We start from the raw sequence: 27,254 nt of genomic DNA, 5'->3' as shown, positions 1-27,254 counted from the left end.
TTTCATTATGTGATAGAAAATGGCTTTCTGCTCAGTACACCAGATAAATCTGACCATGAAGTTACTTGCAGGGTAACTGAAAGGTGTTGGTCTGTGCTTTTATTGCTCTATTTATAGAATAATGGCTAAGCCTAACATTACCTTATAACCCATGAATAAATTATGTAGTCTTATATCTTTTAAAAATCTGATTTCTTGATAGTGTGAGAAATGAAACTATGCTATAGCCCTAATCATAGACAACTATCTCTTCTCTGTAAAATCTGGTAACAACCCAAAACAGAAAGATCTGAGCTAGGGGTTCCCAGTTCTGAACTCTTAAAATTGGAGTGCAACTTTGTCCACCCTTGTTCTGCTATTATTCAAGGAGGTAAAAGGTGGATATGAGGTATCTTCTCTACTCAAAATATTATCCTCTTCATAGTCTAGTAATTACAAATACGTGTAAGTTGAGCTCTTTGTTATCCTTATGAGTTTAAAAAATGCAAAGTAATAATATTGCGAAAGTTTGGAAAAGGAAGACAAATTCAGACAAGAAGTATTTGAATTGAATTGCATTGCTTCTAATTGATACAAGCCCAACAAAGAAGGGAGGAAAAGGGAAGGAACAGAATAAATTCAAAATTTTGCTCAGCCACTTATAATTTCTGTGATCCAAGCAAATTACTTTTTCTGTATAGTGAGCATAATCTTACCTTGCAGAGTTGTTCCAATAATTAAACAAGATCACATACACAAAATACTTAGCAGGCAGTGGTCATGCATTAAGTGACCATATTTTTTATGGAGTTCCCTGGTGGGATGGGGCTAGAGTCTTGGCCACTCACTTACTAGAAGAGTACAAGGTAGTGATCTTCCAACTGGGATATGCAAAACCCTGGGAATACAGAAAGCTCCTCCAAGGAGTCAGAAGCATGAATCCTCTTAAGAGAATCAATGCCCAGATCCTTTATTTCTCGGTGAATTCTGTTCTAAATTTGACCCGTTTAAGAACATTTCTGTGTTTGGTGAAGGCTGCACATTAGCAAAGTTTCCTTTCCTACTAACTTGTTTCAAATTAACTCCTCCAAGTTGTCAAAAAAAAAAATTATTTTTACCTATCACAAATTTGCTGTGTTGCATTTCTCTATTGCAATAATGATCTGAGCTGTCAAGTAAGGGACAAGTTGAAAAATTGTTATGCATAGAGTCCCCTTTAATCAAGGTAACATAACACTCCATCCATTCTACTAAAAAGGTACATTTCCAATACAAATCTACTTGTTATAGTTAGTGATAATTTATCAAACTCTGTAATTTTTTTATTTTATCAATTGACTATTACTAATAATATAATAACAACTCAATCAAAAAGAATGTTTAACCCTCAGAGCTTTATAGTTGAAAGAAATTATTTAAAGTTCAATTTTAATTTATATTCACATTTTTGATACAGAAAGTATGAGAGGATGATCAATAAAAGACCTTCAAGCATGAAAAATGTTATATTATGATAATATTCTAGGGTAGTAGTACAATAAAAGTACAATTTTGAGCAAAAAAAGAAGGGATTTTTCATGAGTATTTTTAAATAAATGGTTCTGGGTAACATATCACCATGGCATTTAGATTCCCTTGGAAACATTTAAAAGCATAATCTAACAATTACATTTTTAAATGATAATATTTACAATATGTAAAAAATTACATCCTTCCCAGCCACTTAAACTTATTATTAAAAATATATAAGATGGTACACAGTTAAAACATAATTTTCTGGTCCATGTATGCAATACAAGCTAGTCTACAGATCCCTGAGGCAGAGGTTAAGAGCATGGAACTTTCAAATCAGACAGAACAGGCTTTGAAATCGGTCTCCACCTCTTGATTTTTAATGAGGCATGTTCAACTTAACCTCTCTGTGCCTCAGTTTCCTTTTTCTGTCATCATGCCCTATTCTTCATATCTTTAAATTTAAAGAATTTAAATAAATTTTAAATGAAATGAAATGAAACATCTTCCTATCTTTAAAATGGAGATAAGCATGATAGAATTAAATGAGATAATGTATTGAAAGTATTTAGCCTTGTACCTGGCTTTTGGCAGGTATCATCATCATCATCTTTACTGCATATGGGAAAGACAGGAAAAAAGAGGCCTCAGTGCAAAAAGAGGATCCAAGAGTTACACTGAAGACTTGAAGTAACATTTCTTCTAGTGGAATATATACAAATGGCCAACAAGTACATGAAAACATGTACATTATTAGCCATTAGGGAAATTTGAACCAAAGCACAATGAGATACCCTTTCACACCCACTAGAAAAGCTAGAATCAGGAGGGAGAGAGGGAGGGAGAGAAAAAGGAAGGAAAGAGAGAGGGAGGAAGAAAGAGAAAATAAAAAAGAAGGGAAGAAAAATATTATGTTAGCAAAAATGTGGAGAAATTGAAATCCCTCATACACTGCTGGTACGAATGTAAAATGGAGCAATGGCTACAGAAAATAGTCTGGTGATTCCTCAATAAGTTAATTATAGAATTTCCATTTGACCCAGCAATTCCACTGTTAAGTATATATCCAAAAGAATTAAAAACAGGTGTTGAAATAAATCTTTGTACACAAATGTTCACAGCAGCACTATTCACAATAGCCAAAAGTTGGAAACAACCCAAATTTCCATCAACAGATGAATGCATATGGATAAACAAATTGTAGCATAACCACACAATGAAAGAGTATTCAGCCTTTAGCAGGAATGAAGTTCTGATACATACTAGGATGTGCGTGAAACTTGAAAACAGTATGCTAAGTGAAGAAGCCAGACATAGAAGATCACATATTGTATGATTCCATTCATATGAAATATTCAGAATAGGCAAACCCATTGGAATCGTCAGTGACTGGGAGGAGAGGGAACAGCTGCTTAATAAGTAAAGAGTCTCTTGTGGAGTTGATGAAAATGTTTTAGAACTAAATAGAGGTTAAGTTTGCACAACACTGTGAATATACCAAACACTACACAGATTTGAAATCTTGCATTTCACATGTTGTATGTTTTATGGCAGCGATTCTTCAATAATGATAACAAAGATGGTCACTTACCCTCAGTGTTTCCTTCTTGTCTCCAGGTTTTATTAATGCCTTGAGAAGCACTGGCTATCAATAATATCCATGAAACTTTAACAGTCAAAGCATAGCTGCTGTCTACAGCTATAAAGCCACACTGTAGGGAGGTTGCTTTCTCTGAAAGATGATGTATTTCTGGAGCCATAGTTACAGACATCACTCCAGATTGCAAAAAGATTACCCGCAGCGACACCATTTTGAGGACTTTAAAGGGGTCATCCTACTTTTTAAGGTGTAGGTGGAATCCTCTGCTTCAAAACAAGCTCTTACATCACATGAAGAGCTGAGGAAAAGAGAAGGAAGAGAGACTGATGGGGTCAGAGCATTCTTGTCCAGTGGGCACGGCTTAGGGTTTTAGGAGATTTAGATTGGGAATAGGGACTTGCATAATCATTAAACAGTGACAATTGCCCAAACGTGGTCAAACTACTTACCTGGTTGCAGTCTGTAGTGAGAGTTGGAGTCTCTGTGAGATTCCTGCATGTAGATTCCTGTTTCAACACTTTCTATCTGGGTAACTTCAGGCAGGTTGCCTAATCTACTCAAGGTTCCGTTTTCCTTACCTGTAAAATGAGGATAATAAAATCTACTCCCAAGAGTTTTTTGGGAGGTAAAAAGATACAAGGTAGTTTTCCCACAAACATGTCTGAGAATGACAATCACCTAGCATGCTTTATAAATAGTAAGTTTCTGGGCCCCATACCAGACATGGATCTGGATCATAGGGTCCAGGGAGAGGTCTGGGAATCATATTTTGAATGCCTTCCTGAAATGATACTTAGCGATCTAGCCAGAATGGGGAAAAATAGAGCTCTTGGTACATAAGTAGTCAAAAGTGTTATTTATTGTGCATATTTTAGATTATTATTTTGGTGGTTATGGTAAACATTTAAATGAGGTCTCCAGGAAATCAAAATAATTAATAAAAAGATTAAAAACCCATTCGAGTGTTCTTTTCCTCATATTATACAAACAACTGACCTGACCAATTTTTCTCCATTCAATAGACTAAAATTGAGAGAGAAAAAAACTAATAACAATTAAAATTTCTGAAAAAGATTATAACACTGTGGGTAATTAGGACAGCCATTTGAGGACAGCTTCTATTTGGCAATAGGAGAGGAGGTAGAAATTCTAACAGATAAAAATTCTCCGCCAGCTCCCTATTGAGATTTCTCATGAATCAATGACAATTTTAGTATTTTCAAAGAATAACAACTCATTGATCTGAAGGTGTGCTCTTTATTTTATCAATTTGAAAGAGAGTCTGATGTCCCAACTAGATCCTGTTAGTCCACCCACTATATTGACTTCTAAAATTTGATTGTGGGCCACAGTAAGAATACATTTTACATTGTATTTCAGATACATATGTATCTGGAATAATACCATTATGTATCCTTATAAGGTATTATGCATTTGGATATTTTCCATTTTCTTTTTTTTTTTTTTTATTATACTTTAAGTTCTAGGGTACATGTGTACAATGTGCAGGTTTGTTATATATGTATACTTTTGCCATGTTGCTGTGCTGCACCCATCAACTCGTCAGCACCCATCAACTCGTCATTTACATCAGGTATAACTCCCAATGCCATCCCTTCCCCGTCCCCCCTCCCCATAATAGGCCCTGGTGTGTGATGTTCCCCTTCCAGAGTCCAAGTGATCTCATTGTTCAATTCCCACCTATGAGTGAGAACATGCGGTGTTTGGTCTTCTGTTCTTGCGATAGTTTGCTGAGAATGATGGTTTCCAGCTACATCCATGTCCCTACAAAGGACATGAACTCATCCTTTTTTATGGCAGCATAGTATTCCATGGTGTATATGTGCCACATTTTCTTTTTTTTATTATTATACTTTAAGTTCTAGGGTACATGTGCATAACGTGCAGGTTTGTTACATATGTATACTTGTGCCATGTTGCTGTGCTGCACCCATCAACTCGTCAGCACCCATCAACTATCAACTCGTCATTTACATCAGGTATAACTCCCAATGCAATCCCTCCCCCCTCCCCACTCCCCATGATAGGCCCCGGTGTGTGATGTTCCCCTTCCTGAGTCCAAGTGATCTCATTGTTCAGTTCCCACCTATGAGTGAGAACATGCGATGTTTGGTTTTCTGTTCTTGCGATAGTTTGCTGAGAATGATGGTTTCCAGCTGCATCCATGTCCCTACAAAGGACACAAACTCATCCTTTTTTATGGCTGCATAGTATTCCATGGTGTATATGTGCCACATTTTCTTAATCCAGTCTGTCACTGATGGACATTTGGGTTGATTCCAAGTCTTTGCTATTGTGAATAGTGCCGCAATAAACATACGTGTGCATGTGTCTTTATAGCAGCATGATTTATAATCCTTTGGGTATATACCCAGTAATAGGATGGCTGGGTCATATGGTACTTCTAGTTCTAGATCCTTGAGGAATCGCCATACTGTTTTCCATGATGGTTGAACTAGTTTACAATCCCACCAACAGTGTAAAAGTGTTCCTATTTCTCCACATCCTCTCCAGCACCTGTTGTTTCCTGACTTTTTAATGATCGCCATTCTAACTGGTGTGAGATGGTATCTCATTGTGGTTTTGATTTGCATTTCTCTGATGGCCAGTGATGATGAGCATTTTTTCATGTGTCTGTTGGCTGTATGAATGTCCTCTTTTGAGAAATGTCTATTCATATCCTTTGCCCACTTTTTGATGGGGTTGTTTGTTTTTTTCTTGTAAATTTGTTTGAGTTCTTTGTAGGTTCTGGATATTAGCCCTTTGTCTGATGAGTAGATTGCAAAAATTTTCTCCCATTCGGTAGGTTGCCTGTTCACTCTGATGGTAGTTTCTTTTGCTGTGCAGAAGCTCTTTAGTTTAATGAGATCCCATTTGTCAATTTTGGCTTTTGTTGCCGTTGCTTTTGGTGTTTTAGACATGAAGTCCTTGCCCATGCCTATGTCCTGAATGGTATTCCATAGGTTTTCTTCCAGGATTTTTATGGTATTAGGTCTAACATTTAAGTCTCTAATCCATCTTGAATTAATTTTCGTGTAAGGAGTAAGGAAAGGATCCAGTTTCAGCTTTCTACTTATGGCTAGCCAATTATCCCAGCACCATTTATTAAATAGGGAATCCTCTCCCCATTTCTTGTTTTTCTCAGGTTTATCAAAGATCAGATGGCTGTAGATGTGTGGTATTATTTCTGAGGACTCTGTTCTGTTCCATTGGTCTATATCTCTGTTTTGGTACCAGTACCATGCTGTTTTGGTTACTGTAGCCTTGTAGTAGAGTTTGAAGTCAGGTAGCGTGATGCCTCCAGCTTTGTTCTTTTGACTTAGGATTGTCTTGGAGATGCGGGCTCTTTTTTGGTTCCATATGAACTTTAAAGCAGTTTTTTCCAATTCTGTGAAGAAACTCATTGGTAGCTTGATGGGGATGGCATTGAATCTATAAATTACCTTGGGCAGTATGGCCATTTTCACAATATTGATTCTTCCTATCCATGAGCATGGTATGTTTTTCCATTTGTTTATGTCCTCTTTTATTTCACTGAGCAGTGGTTTGTAGTTCTCCTTGAAGAGGTCCTTTACATCCCTTGTAAGTTGGATTCCTAAGTATTTTATTCTCTTTGAAGCAATTGTGAATGGAAGTTCATTCATGATTTGGCTCTCTGTTTGTCTGTTACTGGTGTATAAGAATGCTTGTGATTTTTGCACATTAATTTTGTATCCTGAGACTTTGCTGAAGTTGCTTATCAGCTTAAGGAGATTTTGGGCTGTGACAATGGGGTTTTCTAAATCATGTCATCTGCAAAGAGGGACAATTTGACTTCTTCTTTTCCTAACTGAATACCCTTGATTTCTTTCTCTTGCCTGATTGCCCTAGCCAGAACTTCCAACACTATGTGGAATAGGAGTGGTGAGAGAGGGCATCCCTGTCTTGTGCCAGTTTTCAAAGGGAATTTTTCCAGTTTTTGCCCATCCAGTATGATATTGGCTGTGGGTTTGTCATAAATAGCTCTTATTATTTTGAGGTACGTTCCATCAATACCGAATTTATTGAGAGTTTTTAGCATGAAGGGCTGTTGAATTTTGTCAAAGGCTTTTTCTGCATCTATTGAGATAATCATGTGGTTTTTGTCTTTGGTTCTGTTTATATGATGGATTACGTTTATTGATTTGCATATGTTGAACCAGCCTTGCATCCCAGGGATGAAGCCAACTTGATCATGGTGGATAAGCTTTTTGATGTGCTGCTGAATCCGGTTTGCCAGTATTTTATTGAGGATTTTTGCACTGATGTTCATCAGGGATATTGGTCTAAAATTCTCTTTTTTTGTTGTGTCTCTGCCAGGCTTTGGTATCAGGATGATGTTGGCCTCATAAAATGAGTTAGGGAGGATTCCCTCTTTTTCTATTGATTTGAATAGTTTCGGAAGGAATGGTACCAGCTCTTCCTTGTACCTCTGGTAGAATTCAGCTGTGAATCCATCTGGTCCTGGACTTTTTTTGCTTGGTAGACTATTAATTATTGCCTCAATTTCAGAGCCTGCTATTGGTCTATTCAGGGATTCAGCGTCTTCCTGGTTTAGTCTTGGAAGAGTGTAAGTGTCCAGGAAATTATCCATTTCTTCTAGATTTTCTAGTTTATTTGCGTAGAGGTGTTTATAGTATTCTCTGATGGTAGTTTGTATTTCTGTGGGGGTGGTGATATCCCCTTTATCATTTTTTATTGCGTCTATTTGATTCTTCTCTCTTTTCTTCTTTATTAGTCTTGCTAGCAGTCTAACAATTTTGTTGATCTTTTCAAAAAAACCAACTCCTGGATTCATTGATTTTTTGGAGGGTTTTTTGTGTCTCTATCTCCTTCAGTTCTGCTCTGACCTTAGTTATTTCTTGCCTTCTGCTAGCTTTTGAATGTGTTTGCTCTTCCTTCTCTAGTTCTTTTAATTGTGATGTTAGAGTGTCAATTTTAGATCTTTCCTGCTTTCTCTTGTGGGCATTTAGTGCTATAAATTTCCCTCTACACACTGCTTTAAATGTGTCCCAGAGATTCTGGCATGTTGTATCTTTGTTCTCATTGGTTTCAAAGAACATCTTTATTTCTGCCTTCATTTCGTTGTGTACCCAGTAGTCATTCAGGAGCAGATTATTCAGTTTCCATGTAGTTGAGCGGTTTTGATTGAGTTTCTTAGTCCTGAGTTCTAGTTTGATTGCACTGTGGTCTGAGAGACAGTTTGTTATAATTTCTGTTCTTGTACATTTGCTGAGGAGTGCTTTACTTCCAATTATGTGGTCAATTTTGGAATAAGTGTGATGTGGTGCTGAGAAGAATGTATATTCTGTTGATTTGGGGTGGAGAGTTCTGTAGATGTCTATTAGGTTTGCTTGCTGCAGAGATGAGTTCAATTCCTGGATATCCTTGTTAACTTTCTGTCTCATTGATCTGTCTAATGTTGACAGTGGGGTGTTGAAGTCTCTCATTATTATTGTATGGGAGTCTAAGTCTCTTTGTAAGTCTCTAAGGACTTGCTTTATGAATCTGGGTGCTCCTGTATTGGGTGCATATATATTTAGGATAGTTAGCTCTTCCTGTTGAATTGATCCCCTTACCATTATGTAATGGCCTTCTTTGTCTCTTTTGATCTTTGATGGTTTAAAGTCTGTTTTATCAGAGACTAGTATTGCAATCCCTGCTTTTTTTTTTGTTCTCCATTTGCTTGGTAGATCTTCCTCCATCCCTTTATTTTGAGCCTTTGTATGTCTCTGCATGTGAGATGGGTCTCCTGAATACAGCAGACTGATGGGTCTTGACTCTTTATCCAGTTTGCCAGTCTGTGTCTTTTAATTGGAGCATTTAGTCCATTTACATTTAAGGTTAATATTGTTATGTGTGAACTTGATCCTGCCATTATGATATTAACTAGTTATTTTGCTCGTTAGTTGATGCAGTTTCTTCCTAGCCTCGATGGTCTTTACATTTTGGCATGTTTTTGCAATGGCTGGTACCGGTTGTTCCTTTCCATGTTTAGTGCTTCCTTCAGGGTCTCTTGTAAGGCAGGCCTGGTGCTGACAAAATCTCTAAGCATTTGCTTATCTGTAAAGGATTTTATTTCTCCTTCACTTATTAAACTTAGTTTGGCTAGATATGAAATTCTGGGTTTAAAATTCTTTTCTTTAAGAATGTTGAATATTGGCCCCCACTCTCTTCTGGCTTGTAGAGTTTCTGCCGAGAGATCTGCGGTTAGTCTGATGGGTTTCCCTTTGTGGGTAACCTGACCTTTCTCTCTGGCTGCCCTTAAGATTTTTTCCTTCCTTTCAACTTTGGTGAATCTGGCAATTATGTGTCTTGGAGTTGCTCTTCTCGAGGAGTATCTTTGTGGCATTCTCTGTATTTCCTGAATTTGAATGTTGGCCTGCCCTACTAGGTTGGGGAAGTTCTCCTGGATGATATCCTGAAGAGTGTTTTCCAACTTGGTTCCATTTTCCCCCTCACTTTCAGGCACCCCAATCAGATGTAGATTTGGTCTTTTTACATAATCCCATACTTCTTGCAGGCTTTGTTCATTTCTTTTTCTTCTTTTTTCTCTAGATTTCTCTTCTCACTTCATTTCATTCATTTGATCCTCAATCGCTGATACTCTTTCTTCCAGTTGATTGAGTCGGTTACTGAAGCTTGTGCATTTGTCACTTATTTCTCGTGTCATGGTTTTCATCTCTGTCCGTTCGTTTATGGCCTTCTCTGCATTAATTATTCTGGTTATCAATTCTTCCCCTCTTTTTTCAAGCTTTTTAGTTTCTTTGGGCTGGGTATGTAATTCCTCCTTTAGCTCTGAGAAGTTTGATGGACTGAAGCCTTCTCTCATCTCGTCAAAGTCATTCTCCGTCCAGCTTTGATCTGTTGCTGGCAATGAGCTGCGTTCCTTTGGAGGGGGAGATGCGCTCTTATTTTTTGAATTTCCAGCTTTTCTGCCCTGCTTTTTCCCCATCTTTGTGGTTTTATCTGCCTCTGGTCTTTGATGATGGTGACGTACTGATGGGGTTTTGGTGTGGGTGTCCTTCCTGTTTGTTAGTTTTCCTTCTAACAGTCAGGACTCTCAGCTGTAGGTCTGTTGGAGATTGCTTGAGGTCCACTCCAGACCCTGTTTGCCTGGGTGTCAGCAGCAGAGGCTGCAGAAGATAGAATACTGCTGAACAGCGAGTGTACCTTTCTGATTCTTGCTTTGGAAGCTTCCTCTCAGGGGTGTACTCCACCGTGTGAGGTGTGGGGTGTCGGTCTGCCCCTAGTGGGGGATGTCTCCCAGTTAGGCTACTCAGGGGTCAGGGACCCACTTGAGCAGGCAGTCTGTCTGTTCTCAGATCTCAACCTCCGTGTTGGGAGATCTACCGCTCTCTTCAAAGCTGTCAGACAGAGTTGCTTGCGTCTGCAGAGGTTTCTGCTGCTTTTGTTGTTGTTGTTGTCGTTGTTGTTGTTGTTGTTTAGCTGTGCCCTGTCCCCAGAGGTGGAGTCTACAGAGACTGGCTGGCCTCCTTGAGCTGCTGTGAGCTCCACCCAGTTCGATCTTCCCAGGGCTTTGTTTACCTACTTAAGCCTCAGCAATGTCTGGCGTCCCTCCCCCAGCCTCTCTGCTGCCTTGCGGTTAGATTGCAGACTGCTGTGCTAGCAATGAGGAAGGCTCCGTGGGCGTGGGACCCTCCCGGGCAGGTGTGGGATATAATCTCCTGGTGTGCCCGTTTGCTTAAAGCGCAGTATTGGGGTGGGCGTTACCCGATTTTCCAGGTGTTGTGTGTCTCTGTTCCCCTGGCTAGGAAAAGGGATTCCCTTCCCCCTTGCGCTTCCCAGGTGAGGGGATGCCTCCCCCTGCTTCAGCTCTCGCTGGTCGGGCTGCGACAGCTGACCAGCACCGATCGTCCGGCACTCCCCAGTGAGATGAACCCAGTACCTCAGTTGATAATGCAGAAATCACCTGTGTTCTGTGTTGCTCGCGCTGGGAGCTGGAGACTGGAGCTGTTCCTATTGGGCCATCTTGCTCCACCCCCCATGTTTTCCATTTTCTTTTCTTTTCTTTTTTTTTATTTTTAGAAATTCTGGTTGCAATCCACTAATTTATTTCACAACTACTAATTTGTCCCAAACCACTAATGAGTGGCAACCTAAAATTTGAGAAGCACTGACCTAACATATGCATCAGAAGTGAGTATTTTCACCTTCTCACAAATTGTGAATAACAAAATGACTGGCTTGGATTAAAAATAAACCAGAGAGTCCAAGCAAGGTGGCTCACATCTGTAATCCTAACACTTTGGGAGGTTGAGGCAGGAGGATGACTTGAGCCCAGGAGTTCAAGACCAGCCTGAGCAACATTGTGAGACCTCATCTATACTAAAAACAAAAATTAGCTGGGTATGGTGGTGCACACCTATGGCCCCAACTACTCAGGATACTGAGGCAGAAGGATTACTTGAGCCTGGAAAGTCAAAGCTGCAATGAGCTGTGCTCCTGCCACTGCAGTCCAGGGCAACATCCTGTCAAAAGAAAAGGAAAGAGGTAAAGGAAAGAAAGAAAGAAGGAAAGAAGGAAGGAAGGAAAAGAAGGAAGGAAAGAAGGAAGGAAGGAAGGAAGGAAGGAAGGAAGGAAGGAAGAAAGGAAGGAACGAAGGAAGGGAAGGAAGGAAGGAACGAAGGAAGGAAGGAGAGAGAAGAGAAGAGAAGAGAGAAAGGAAAGGAAGGAAAGGAAAGGAAAGGAAAGGAAAGGAAAGGAAAGGAAAGGAAAGGAAAGGAAAGGAAAAGAAAGGAAAGGAAAGGAAAGGAAGACCACTTTGCAAATCACCAAAGAAAAAAGATGAATCGGTAATTTGGACTATAACAGAACTTAATGTTCCCATCTGGGTATTTCTGACTTACGTAGGCACAACCTGAAACTCTATGTAGGAAGCTATGTTATGACTACTTACAACTTTGAAGTTTACTTCAAAACAACTGCAAAAGCTTATCCTTGTATGTAGGCATTCTTGAAAGTAAATTTGAATATCTGAAACAGCTTATGAAATTATGATCTGAGCAACATGTCCTTCTGGGGGGAAATGGCAAAGGTGTGGAAAGGTTGTGCCTTTATTATTACATTGATAAAGAGTTGGTTCCTTTGTTTTATTATTTTCTCCTGTCCACTTTTTTCCTTTCCTTTCATAAACTGTTTGTCCTAGGATTTGGCACTATAAGTTTCCAACATTATGTGATAAGCAATAATGCTATCATTTGCCCTACGTGCTTTTTGCATTGAAACAGGAGTTTACCGCATGTGCTTCTTCGGGTCTTACACTGGGTTTAGATATAAATCAGATTCCTAATCTGGAAATGAAAGAGGTGAAAACCTACAAGCAGTAAAGAAGAGTCATCAACATGGGCTAATAATTACATCTGAAAAAGTAGAAATAATCTTTTCTTTATTCAAATGTGAAATATATGGCAAATAAGATAATAAACTCTGTTCACACCTATGTTTACCAAAACTTAACATTTAGCCGTATTTGCTTCAGATATTTTTTAAAACCATTACAGCTGCACGTGAATCCTTCTATGTGTCTGAATTCAATCCTACTTCGCTTTGTTTTTGCAATTATATGAACATTGTAATAAATTTTATTCAAGGATGAATCCATGAAGTCTACAATATTGCATGTTTTAAAGCTTTATTAATGGCACCTTACTACATACATCATTCTACAATTATATTTTCATGCTTGCTGAACATTTTTCAATATTTTATCAACAACTTTGTATATGTAGCTCTAACTTACAAATTTAACCATTATATATTATTTCACATATGAATCGCCACAATATATTGTAAACCAAAAATGAAATTCTAAGCCCTCCTCACTGCTTCAACCATCTGAATGGACCCCTCCTCTTGGCCAAGGGCATTCTAGAGTTAACCTGATAAAATAGTTCAGGCTATGATGGAAGAGGGATCAGACGTGCCTCATTACAACCTCCAGCATTATTATCAACACAGGCCTTAAATTTGCTAAGAAACATGTACAGTGTAAACATGTACAATGTAGCCTACTTGTAGGCTTCATCTCGGCTCACTGCAAGCTCCGCCTCCCGGGTTCACGCCATTCTCCTGCCTCAGCCTCCTGAGTAGCTGGGACTACAGGCACCCGCCACCTCGCCCGGCTAGTTTTTTGTATTTTTTAGTAGAGACGGGGTTTCATTGTGTTAGCCAGGATGGTCTCCATCTCCTGATCTCGTGGTGCTGGGATTACAGGCTTGAGCCACCGCACCCAGCGTGATATTCCTATCTTAATGATAACTCTTTCAACCAATTACCAATCAGAAACATTTTAAATCTACCTATGACCTGGAAGCCCCTCTCACTTCTAGTTGTCCCACCCTTCCAGGTTGAACCATTGTACACTGTACATGTATTAATTAATGTATTATGTCTCCCTAAAATGTATAAAAGCAAGCTGTACCCCAACTACCTTGGGCAGATGTCCTGATGACCCTGAGGCTGGGTCTTGAGTGCATCCTTAACTTTGGTGAAATAAAATTTCTAAATCGATTGAGACCTGTCTCAGATACTTTGGGGTTCACAAATTAATGCTGTTAAACATATTTAGGTTATTGCCAAATTTTCACTATTAAAATGAATGCAATGACAATCTAGCACAAGATACAGAAATGCAGGATCAGAGGATATGTGTAACTTCACATTTACTAGCTATTGCCAAATTCCTCTCCAAAATGGTGTGAGAATTTTTATTTCTCCATATCTTTGTTGATGAAAAGAGTTGTACTCTGTAAAATATTTGAAGGGATTTATTCTGAGGACTATGACCTGTAACACAGCACCCAGAAGGTCCTGGGAACATGTGCCCAAGGTGATCAGGCTACAGCCTGGTTGTATACATTTAAGGGAGTCATAAGACATCAAATCATATATGTGGGGTATGCATTGGTTCAGAAAGGGGGGACAACTCGAAAGGGATAGGGAGTTTACAGGCCATAGGTTCGTACATGGATTCAAAGATTTCTAATTGGCAATTATTTAAAAGTTATAATCTAAAGGCCTGAAATCACTAGAAATGAGTGTCTGGGTCAAGATAAGGGGTTGTGGAGACCAGGGTTCTTATTATATACATGAAGCCTTATCGGTGGCACCTATTAGAGACAACAGATGGCAAATATTTCCTATTCAGACCTCTAAAAGGGGCTAGACTCCCAGTTAATCCCTTCAGAAATGGGAGGGCCTAGAAAGGGAGAGATCTAGTTATGTTAGTAGAGATTCTTTACAGAAGCATTTTTTCCCAACAAGAGCAGTTTTGCAGGACAGTTTAAAAGAAGACAAAGAAACATATTTGGGCGTGAAATATTTTGATTACCTTCTTTATCTGTCATGTGGTGTTACACCAGATTCAGGTTGGAAAGTAAGCCGTGTTATATAGGGTTAAATAAAACTTATCTGATGAAATTTTATGGTTTGTAGGAAGTGACTCCCCAGGCCCCTTAGACAGGAATTTGGACCAGAAGAAAAAGGTCAGAGTTTAGTCCTCATCTTGAACAACATTCAATATTGTCAGATTTTCTATTGTTTTCTACCTGTTGGGTATGAAATTATATTTCACAGTTGTTTTAAATTTGTGTTTCTGTAATGACATTTAGAATGGCTAAGTTCTGTTTATTTTTTATTCAGTTGTCTTTTGTTTTATATTATGTAAATATTTTAAATATTGTAGCTATTCATTTTTTCATATACACACAACACAAACACACGCACACATATCTCCCAGTTTTATCTTCAACTATGTTTTTCCAGTTTTGACTTTTAGCTTTGTTTTCATGTCTTTTGTTATATAGAAATTTTACTTATTAATGAATTGATTTTATCCATAATTTTCTATACGGTTTATGATTTTGTGTGCCTGGTATAAGAAATGTTTTTCTTACTCCAATTTCAGTAATATAGTTTATTTTCTCTTGAGAATTTCACAGTAAATTTTTCAATAAAGGAAACTTAACTTTGTGGTACAAGGTAGGAAATCTCTTTTTTTCCAATGCAAATCTGATAATATTTTATTGAATAACTCATTTACCAACAATTACATATAGTGTCACTTCCTTCATATGTGATATATATTGTGGGTCTGTTTCTGATATCTCTATAGACACTGGTCTGTTTTAATATCCATGAGCCAATACTACCCTCTTTTAATTATTGTAGAAATATAATATCATGATACCTCAAAAGGTACTACCCTTCTTGTTTTCTTCAAAATTACTTTGTACTTTTTTTCTTCCACGTGAATTTTAGGATCAGCTTTTCAAGTTACATTACAAATGCTAATTGGATTTTATTACAAATGATAGATTAATTAGAGGAATATGGCAATACAGTGGTATTTTTGTGAGCATGATTTTTATAATTTTGTATTTTATGTTGATGTTTTTGATGATGTTTTTGCAACTACTCAGTTAGTTACATTATAAATTATTTGGGAGTTTTTTTTAAGTTCCCCAACATACAGGATTCTTTTTTAATTTTGATTATCTTTCACTCTGATTTTCTAATTTAAGAACATGGTCTGTCTATTATCAATCCTTTGAAATATGTTGATATCTCCTTTACGAAAAAAGTATTTACTTGTTTAGTACAGACTTCTAATTATGTATATTAGTTAAAACTTGTAATTTTGTTAGCTATATCTTCTACATCCTATATATAGAGAGGGAGTAGAGAGTTCCTGTGTACTTCCTGCCCCCACACATGCAGCCTCCCCCATTATCAACTTTCCACAGAAAAGTGGTACATTTGTTACAATCTATGAACCTACACTGACCCATCATTATCACCTAAAATTCACAGTTTACATTAGGATTTACTCTTAGTGTTGATTTACTCTTAGTGTTATACATTCTATGGTTTTGACATATGCTTATTTTAGAAAACTTTTATGATGATGGGTATGTTAATTTTATCCATGTGATTTTAATAGTTTTTATTTACAAATTTTGTAACACTATGTAGTTAAATGCATAGAGGTTTATGAGTATTATATTTTTGATGGATGTATTCTTTATTATGATGTAGTGTCCCTACTAATGCTTTTTGCCTTAAATGCCGTTTTGTCAAATATTAACATTGTTTTATTTGCTTTCTTTTAGTTTGTATTTGACTAATATACCTTTTTTTCTTCCCTATCCCTTTTCTCTCACTTTGTTCTAAACAAGTCTCTATAGTCTCTACATTTAATATGATATTCTCTGTATTATATTATGTAAGTTCAATACATTTATGTATAGTATGATAACATATATTTGGCACTTTTTTATCAATTTGTGTTTTCTAGCAATCATTATTTTTCTTTGCTTTTGCTTTTCTTCTTTGCTGTTGTACTGATAGAGTTTTTCATTTTTTTCCCTGTACTGATTTAGAAGAAATGTATCACATTTAAGTAGATATCTATAAAATTTAAACAAAAATGCTTAAGTACTAAAACATGCTTAACTCTGAATTTTCCTAAAACTTCTTAATGTTCTTCAGAATTTCAGCCCTCTTCCTGAACATAACAAGAAATTTAGCTTCCATTAACAGTGCAATAAACACTTTCTGTTTGTTTTTGCAGTGTACATTTGTATTTATTTTTATCATTTTTAATGCAAAACTTGGTGATTATTTTAATAGCCACAAGTTAATTAAATGTTGATACCTATTTTTGCAATGTTTATACTTTATTAACAGACTTTATTTTTTAGAGCAATTTTATGTGCAGAAAGTGTAGAGTTGAGCAGAAAGTGTAGAGTTCATGTGTACTTTCTACCCCCACACTTGCAGCCTCCCCCATTATCAACATCCCACAGCAAAATGGTAAATTTGTTACAATCTGTGAACCTAAGTTGACACATCATTATCACCCAAAATTCACAGTTTACATTAGGATTTACTCTAGGTGGTATACACTCTATAGTTTTGACAAATGTATGACATTATAGTATCATACAGAATAGTTACACTGCTCCAAAAATTCTCCGTGCTCTATTTATCCTCTCCTTCCTCTAAACCCTGAAAACCACTAATCTTTTTTACTGTCTCCATAGTTTTGCCTTTAGTGGAATGTCATATAACTGGAACCATACTGTATGTAACTTCTCGGATTGGCTTCAATCCCTTCAAAATATGCATTGAAGTTTCCTTCTTTTTTTTTCCATGGCTTGATAACTCACTTCTTTTTAGTGCTGAACAATACTCTATTTTCTGGGTGTAACAGTTTATTTATTCATTCACCTTCGGGAGGACATCTTGGTTGCTTATGAGTTTTGGCAATTATGATAAGGCTTCTTTAAACATCTGGGTCCAAGTTCCCATACAGACATAGTTTTCAATTTATTTGGGTAAATTCCAAAGAAGTATGATTTCTGGATCCTAGGGTAAGAGTATGTTTAGTTTCATAACAAACTATCAAAATGTACTACAAATTGGCTGTACCATTTTGCATTCCCACCAGCAATGAAGGGGAGCTCCTGTTGCTCCATATTCTAGCATTGAGTGTTGACAGCATTTTGGATTTTGGCCATTCTAATATGTATACTTAATTTGCATTTCCCTGGTGCCATATGACATAGAGCATCTTTTCATATACTTATTTGTCATCTATATATCTTCTTTGGTGAGGTTTCTTTTCAGACCTTTTGCTCATCTTTTATTGATTTGTTCATTTTCTTAATGTTGAACTTCAAGAATTCTTTTCACGTTTTGCATAACAATCCTTTATTAGATAAATGTCTTTTGCTAATATTTTCTCTGAGTTTGTGGCTTGCGTTCTCATTCCCTTGACAGGGTCTGTTTCCAAGGAGAAGTTTCTCATTATAATGATGTCCAACTTGTCAATTATTTCTTTTATGGACCATGCCTTTGGTGTTGTATCTAAAAAGTTATCACAAAGCTCAAGGTCACCTGGATTTTCTCCTGTGTTATTTCTCGGATTGTTACAGTTTTGCGTTTTACATCAGGTCTACGGTCCACTTCATTGTTGTTTTTTGTATGTAATGTTTTTCCTATGAGTTTATTTTTAGCAGCTCATTTGGAGAATGTGTGTGGAGGTAAACTATTTAAAAACAGAAAATAATGTTATTTATCCCTCAGTTTTAAATAATAATTGAGTTGTGTATAAAATTATAATTAACCACTATCTTGAAAATACTATTTTGCTATTTCTGGTCCTATTTTTGCTATTGTTGCTGTCAGTTTAATTGTTACATTTTGTAAATCATCTTTTTTTTTCTTATCACATTAAAGGTTTTCTCTTTATTTTTGGTATTATGTTGTTTAACCACAACATGTCTAGGTATAGATGTGTTTTGTTTTTTCTTGTTTCTTCTTCTGTTTGACATGTGAAGTGAAATTTTGATCTCAGGTTTCATTTATTTTTCACATCTGAAATTTTTTTATCTATCTTCAAATATGATTTAACTATTGGTCTTTTCATTCTTTTCTTCTGAATTGCCTATCATACTTTTTTTTTTTCTATTCTCCATGGCTCTGAAGTGAGATTTCATGTTATTTTTCTGTCTGTTTGGTCGTGAATTCATTATTAATGCATTTCAATTTATCAATTCCCTCTTGATTGTATCCAGCCTACACTTTACCCTATTCATTTACTTTTTATTTCAATAGTTGCATTTTTTATTTCCAAGATTTATTTTTCTCGTAAGTATATGTTTCTGTTTCATTTCTATTTGTTTCCTTTTCTTAATTTCTTCCACGTTTATGTAGTATTAAACCTTCCTTTGTTTCTTTGGCCACTGCCTTTCTTTGGCCAGGCTGGTCTTGAACTCCTGACCTCAGGTGATCCACCCACCTCGGCCTCCCAAAGTGCTGGGATTACAGGCGTGAGCCACCAAACTCGGTCGAGTTTGTTTTACTGTCTTTTTTAGTGTAACTTTCTTTGTGTGTTTTGTAATTTTATGTTGCATGTTGATTTGAATGGGAAAAAACGTTTGGATTTAGTTTGATTTTCTCTCTCTCTCTTTCAATTTCTCTCTCCATCTTTCTTCATCCTATCTAGCATAGAAATTTTGTAATTTCTCCTAGTCTTTTTTCACCTTATCCTCAGTTCACAATTGGGTTTACAGTGGAAATTTGTGACTATTGCCTTGTTAAGAAGCAGTAACTATAACAGATCCAGTCACCAAGCTATGAAACAACTGAGTTCATTTTCTAGACATGAGCCTATAGGAATGTTTCACCCCATGGCCCCTCCTCTTTCAACCCTGCATGTGTGACATTTCGTAAGGTGAAGCCCCAGGAAGATACTGGCAACAACTTTCCCGAGCTCCTTTCAAATGCAGAAGAGCCTCACCTTAGCCAACAGAAAGCCTGTCTTAAGACCTCATCTCTTACGGACTTTCAATTCACGTACTTCCAGGCTGCCACTGCCCACTTCTAACCCAGCAGGCCTGTGGTGTCAGCTTTATTCATTGCTTTGTGCTTCTAATCTCTTTCCAAACCTTGAAGAACTTTATTTCATTTTTAGTCTAGTTATGTATGTTAGGCTTTTGATATGGTTTGGCTCTGTGTCTCCACCCAAATCTCATCTTGAATTGTAATCCCCACATGTCAAGGGAGGGACGTGGTGGGAGGTGATTGGATCGTGGGGATGGTTTTCACTATTCTGTTCTTGTGATAGTGAGGGAGTTCTCACGAGATCTGATGGTTTAAAAGTGATGGTTTCCCCTGCACTCTCTCTCTCCTGCCACCTTGTGTAGGAGGTGCTTGCTTCTCCTTTGCTTTCCACCATGATTGTAAGTTTCCTGACACCTCCCTAGTCCTGGATAACTGTGAGTCAGTTAAACCTCTTTCCTTTATAAATTACCCAGTTTCAGGTAGTATTTTTATAGCAGTGTGAGAACGGACTAATATAGCTTTATTATTTTTATTTATTTATTTGTGTTACAAGTAGAGCCAATGCTTCAGAACACTGCAATAAAAACTAGTGGGAGAAGCATTAGAACTGCAAAATGCAAGGTGCTCCAGAGCACACAGGGTCAGAACTACCTGTTTAGATGTAAGTTCATGCCTTCATGTTCATTTTTTCAGCCTATTCCATAAACTGATCCCAGACTTCCTCAAGGTAGACCAAATGAAGACACATATTCCTCCAGGTCTGCTTACTATTTATTTAATTTACCTGTGACTTTTTCATTTTCATGGCATAAGTAATCCGCTCATTTAACCATGGGAACAATTAAACCAACAAAACTCAATTAAATTTTCTGCTCCATATTGTCAAATTTTAATAGTATTTTAGTTTACCTTGCTCTTGTGATGAGGAAAATAATGTGATCATTTCCCTTAACTTGCCTATTTCATCACAATGACTTGGTAACCTGTACATGTTGCTGTGAAATCACTGGCTTACTGCTATCTAATTCTACTAACTAACCTTGATACATTTATTTCCTTTCTCTAATGTGATACTTTCCTCTTCTGATCAACATAATCCTATAATCTATGCAAATTCTTATAGGAATAAAACTTGCAACAATGTGTTTTATTATTTTTGTAAGCGTGTCTTCCTAGGAAAAATGTGTTAATTCTTTCATACAAGCAGTTTTTGAAAAACTGATAGGAAGTATAAATGGGAACAAACATGACAATTATAACAAATATATTATTGGATATATTTTATTTTTGTTCCACACAAGATATCAATACATTAACTTTATATCCTATTAGCTCTTTCAATAAGGTCAATAATTGATCATTGAATCTTTTTTTAAGAAAGAGGTTTTGTTTCCTACTAAAATTAATAAATATTCTTTTATCTTACTGATTATCTTACTGATTTTTCTGAACAGGTCACTGTCATCATATACCTACTAACTTACTGGATATCAGAGTCTTCCTCATAAAATGGATAGGAACATCATGAACATCACTGTGTGACTAAAGAAACCACATTATTTTTTACCGTGTAGAAGAATTGCTAAGCTTTTGCCTCTTTTTTTGATTAATTTCATGCCTGACTCAGTCAGAGATTAGGCCTTGACACAGGTTATAATTAAATATTGAAATCATGAAGTGCAAGAATGTTTAATTTTTAAAATATGAGTTTTAATTTACCTCATACAGAGAATAGCTCTGGTCACCTGCAGAGATGCATTACACACTACATTGCCTAATGTAGGATGCCTGAATAAGGCTGAGCATACAGTTAAAGTAAACTAATGCAATTTACTGAACAGCAGTCAAATATTTATCCAGTTGATGAAGCAGACTTTATGTGAAACTCAGACAATAATTAAAGAGAAGCCTTGCTTAAAACATGCTTACTGCAATTTTCACAAATACGTTATATCCTTTCTGCATCTTCCGTTTCCCTAAATATCTCTGTATACCTGAAACACACCATAGTGTGCATTCTATTTTCACAAATATATTATATCCTTTCTGCTTCTTCAATTTTCCTAAACATTCCTGTATACCTGAAACGCTCCATAGTGAGCATTTGGTGAAATTATATTGAACATATTTCCTGCTATTTTGCAGTATTTTAAAGCTAGAAGGGCTGATTGATTGCCAAAGCAGCCCAATTCTTCCTGTAGCTATACCTCTTGCAATGTGACTTTGCAGTGCCTCCCATCAAAGGTGGAGTCTTGTTTCCCCACCTTTTTAATCTATCTGGCTTGTGACTTGCTTTGGCCAACAGAATGTGGCAGCCATATTGTTGTATCTGTTTTGCATGCTTCTACTTGTTCTCTTGGAACCCTGCCATGAGCATGAAAGCAAGCCCAGGCTATGGAGGATGGGAGACCACATGGAGCCTATCCAAGACTGGTCAGCTTCCAGCCACCCTGCTATCTTACTACAGTTAGTCCTGCTGACATTGCCCAAGCCTAACCCAAGGTGCAGAACCACCCACATTACTTGTAGAAATAATAAATGGAGAAATAATAAATTATTACTTCTTTAAGCCATTAAGTTTATGATTGTTTGTTATACTATAATAGCTAATTGAAGTAGGATTTGGAGATCTAATCCAACCTGTTCATTTTATAAATGAGACAACAGAGGCCCAGAGCAGCTAAGTGCCTTGTTCACATTTACACATTGTCAGTGGCAGAACTGGGTTTGGAGATTATATTACCCATCTCCTTAGCCAAAACTTTCTACTGTGCAATAGAGCTTGCCTTTGTCTTCCTCTTGGCAACAGAGATCAAAGGAAGTTTGCCAAGAGAATTGGAGTTTCAGCATAATAAAATGGCATTTGTCAATAATGATTATAAGGGCTTTATATACATTTATTGTAGTCAGAATACAAATATTATCTGATAGTATTTCTCAGATACTTTTTTCTAAGTTATGTGAAGAGAATTGTGAATGACAGAATGAAGACTATTTTCAAGTGTGAAATAATCCTGTAGTTTTCAGTCATTGTGATATTACTATTAATCTTCACTTTTGGAATATTTCTCAAATGCTAAAGTTAACAGGGATCTTCTTAGAGTTTTATGGGCAGAGCTAAATTTTTCTCTGGATTTCATTGCATCCAAAATTATCAACTGGAAAATTACTAATATATGCTATATCAGAGTCATCCCTATATTAAATATTTCAGATGAGGAACGTTAAGAAATCTACAACTACTTAGATTATGTTGAATGCATGAACAAAGGTTAAGTCCATCATGTTATAGGATGGCATGTTATAAAATTCTATTCTAACAGATTTGAAGAATTAAAAAAAAATTAAGACTTTTGGCCTTCTTTTTAGAGTAGCAAATATTTCTAATTTTGGTCCATTGTACCTGCAACTCTCACACTCTATAGCATTGGTGTTCAAAGTTTAGCTCATCCAAGTCACCCAGATAGCTTGTTAAATCACGAATTGCTGGGCACCGCTCTCAGAGCTTCTGATTAGGTAAACCTGGGATGGGGACTGAAAATTTGCATTGCTAACAAGTTCCCAGGTGAGGCTGTAGCTGCTAGCTGAGAATCTACACTTTGAGAACCTCTGCTTCGTAGTTTTCAACAATTGTTGAAATAATTTGTGGATAGTCCATGTTAAAATATATCTTACTATAATATTTTAGTGGGAGCTAAAGGAAGCATATATGAACTATATTCACAATTTATATTTCTAAGTAAATTATGCAGTACAAAAACCTGTCAATCAAAATCAATGAGACAGTCACTACATTCAGAGTTTGAACAGCCCTGACTTTTTGTTGAGACATGCCCAGAATCTGCCCACAGACCAAGGAAGGAACTTGTCAAAAAAAAAAAAAAAAAGTATAGTGTCACAAGGCCCATAATATTTGGAATGCAGGCAAATTAGCTCAAATGATCATCCTCCAAAGGGAAATAATTTGCTAGAGTTTTTAAAAGGTAAAGAAATGACTACTTCCAGCCCAGAGCCAGCTTTTTTTATAAACTTAATGAGAATATTCACGTAACACTTTCCATGACAGCTTCTGCTTTCCATCACTCAACTCTTTGTGAAAATAGTCCATTTTTGGCTTACTGACTGTATGTTTGGGCTTAGTCCAAAAATGAACTTCTTGAAAGGTTTTAAGAAATGGTTTCAGTTATTTTTAATTCCTGACTGCTTCAAATAAAGAAAACAAACTATAAAAAGGGTAGTAGGACTTTAATTGCATTTTTTTGCATTTAAATATCAGATAACTTCCTAATGGACCTTTACATATCTATGTCCTCTACAGAAATCCCATACCTTCCTCAATTTGAAAAGACAAGTGAGATTAGAAAAAGATTGGCGGCTGAAAGTGTCCTGTGAGAAAACACACACAAAAGCATATGTGTGTCCCAAACTCTTGAGTATGCACATTTAAGAGGCGCCAGCCAACTCGATCTTTCTTCTTCTGGTAAACATGCCTCACGGGGTATTCAAGGAGCCCCCTCCGTCGGAGGCCATGCAGTATTGTTTATAATTTTTATCGGTGTGGCTTTTCTCACCACCTACTTAAAAGTTCATTTTTTTTTCTCCTTTTCTCTGCTTCTTTGCTTCTCCTTTCCTTATAAGAAAAAAAGGCCAACTCAGCTAACCTAAGGCATTAGACAGAGAAGACGTTCTTATGCAGACTATTTTTAACATTCTCTTAGTTTACATCTTTCTCATCTTTGAAGCTGACTGTATGTATAGGGTAAAAGTTCCTGAGTACAGAACAACACACAGAGTGTATCCTGAAGCGGCAGGTTCCATCCAAGGAAAGGCTTCTGAGACAAAGTTAGTCCAGTTCTAAACAAGCATAACCTTCCTCTTCCCAAATAAAAGGGTTCTTCAATAGCTGATGATATTCATTTTTTTAATGTTTAGTGACATCTTTTAATACCTTATAAACACTGTCTTTGTATTTGTGTTATTATTAGACATGTTTAGCATCTTTTAATACTGGTGAGGTTATTCTATCCTATGTAGACCTAGAATTTCTAGCTGCAAATAGTTTCAACTTTTTCATGACTACTTCCCAATTAACTCCAACTCACAGTGATCCTTTCAACTCATGTGCATCTATTGTTGGCACAATTTTTTTTTTTTTTTTTTGAGACGGAGTCTCACTGTTGCTCAGGTATGAGCAGAGTGGCACAATCTTCTCGGCTTGCTGCAGCCTCCCCATCCCGAGTTTAAGCAATTCTCCTCCCTCGGCCTCCTGGGTAGTTGGGATTACAGGCACCCGCCACGATGCCCGGCTAATTTTTGTTTAGTAGAGACAAGGTTTCACCATGTTGGCCAGGCTAGTCTTGAACTCCTCACCTCAAGAGACCCACCCACCTCTGCCTCCAAAGTGATGGGATTACAGGTGTGAACCACCACGCCCAGCCGCCACCACTCTTTTCATATTTATTTGAAATGATCTTGTGGTTTTGCTAGCTAACTTTTTGTGGACATGTGTGCTAGCTACCTAATTAAATTGTAAGTGCCCTGAGGACAGAGACCTGAGGGAATCTGAGGTGTCACCATACCTTACACATGAAGAACACTCCATGAGAATGTGCTGACAGACAGGGATGGCTGAGTCCGCCCGCTAACCTGTGAGTGGGGATGGCTGGAATGAATGAAAATGATATCAAAACATGTAGAGAATGATTCCCTATCCTAGCTGCAGTTTCTTTGACTAAAAGCACCCCCAGGATAGGAGGCTGGAGGAGGAGGGAAGAGCAACTATGTAAAGATCTACAGTAATTACTCCCGAATTACTCCCGGCTGAAGAAATGGCATGTGGAAAGAATGGCAGTTAAGAGGTACAAAGGGAGAAATATCTACTGTGTAACAGGTATAGTTGCAGCCAAAAAACCATTTTGGTGCCCTTTAGTGAGCTATATTAGTCTGTAAGGTAGGAAAAGGGCGGTACCCTAGAAGGAAAGGCTGACTTTAACACCAGGAATGCACAAACACATGCTGAGGTTGTGCAAGAGAAAAGCTGGAAATAGGCCAAGGAACTTCATTTATGCCAAGTCATTAGAAGACTCACCCTCTCAAGACACCCTTTATACTATATGCCAGGAACAGTACCTGTTCTTGCCTGGCCAGATGTCTAACTGGCTCCTTTAGGTTTTTTTTTTTTATTTCTTGTTAGCTATATATTGAAAGAGTTTTCCCTTTTAAAATCAGACTGTTGTGATTACAGACAGAAGCCACTGGCAGTTTTGCTAGTCATTTGTCTACCAAAGGGTCTAGCCCTTCTATGCTGAAATGTTCTTCAAGGAATAGGTGAATGATTACTGTTAGGGGAAAATATGCATTCATAGTTATAATTAAGATAATCTTTTAAATTATTTTCTGATTTGCAAGCTTGTTCTTCCCCACCTTCTCAGACACACATCTATTTGTATATGGCTTAGTGCTTATGCCATCGTTATGTGTGTTGGAGGGTGATACAGGTATGATATCTTGGGATTGAAAAGTTCAGGTCCAAGTCTCAGTTCTATCATTTACTATTCAGAAATAAATATATGCACATATGTGAGTATACATATGTTTACTCAAAATTTTGTAACTGTCCCCTAGTTATTAATTTGCTTTTCTACATGTATAGTACTTTTAGAAAATATGAACTCATTTGCATTTCCTACAACAGTTGAGTAGATTATTATATACTATTCTATATAATATTTATATTGGTTGAGTCTATAATAATGTATATACATATAGTAATGTATATACATTCTAGACTCAATGTATATACATATAGTAATGTATATACATTATTATAGACTCAACTGTTGTCATTTCCTACAAGAGTTGTAGCAAATAAGAATTCATATTTTCAAAACTGGCTACATGCTAAAATAGAAATCTACACTGAAGCATGCCAACTGTTTAACTATGCAAATAAACGTCATAAAACAATTTAGAAGCCTAAATTAAGAATGTTGTATCTAAGTGAAACAACTGCAGGAACAGAGATCAACAGAAATTAATTACACACAGGAAATTTGAACAGGACATCAACAAGAGCATGGACCATGAAATCTTCAGTGACCCAAACAGTTAAGAAATTGCAACCAAGAGCTATAACTTTCATCCAGAGAGAGAGAGATGCTTTCACCAAGTGTGATAGTTTTTCAGTCCTCACATTCTGTCATGACTCAACCCATGTGGCTAGAGTGAGCAATGCTTACTGACTCACATACTAGTGTGATGGGGGTAGTTGTGGAGTAGTTATCATTCTTTCTGTGTGGAAGGGTATTTTGAGATTTATGCAGCAGGTATGTGGGAAAAAAAAAAAGATAAACATGGGTATTGGTCAAGGCCATCATGCTACACAACTATGGGAAACACCATTTCTACTATCGTGTGTGTGTGTGTGCGCACACGCATGTGTGTGTATCTCCTTCTTCCTTAAATTTGGTCATGAAGAGCAACAAGGCTATATAAGGAGGCCTGACTTGGATTCTGGTTCTACCACTGCCACTTACCAGTTATATAAACTTGGACAAATCATCTCATCTTCCTGAACTCTGAGAACCCTAAGGTTTCTTGGTTTATTCTGTGTGCTGTGGAGCTGTTTGCCAATCTGGTGAAAGTTATGGATGCTTCCTCAGAATGAGGTTTTTAATTGCATAAAATAATACAGAATGTTGAGGAATCCAATTATTATTTTTTTCTAATGCAGTAATAAATGTGTTTCTTTATT

This window comes from Macaca mulatta, chromosome 3, assembly GCF_049350105.2.
Source record: "Macaca mulatta isolate MMU2019108-1 chromosome 3, T2T-MMU8v2.0, whole genome shotgun sequence".
NCBI lineage: Eukaryota > Metazoa > Chordata > Mammalia > Primates > Cercopithecidae > Macaca > Macaca mulatta.
Note: the sequence above shows the minus strand (reverse complement) of the source record.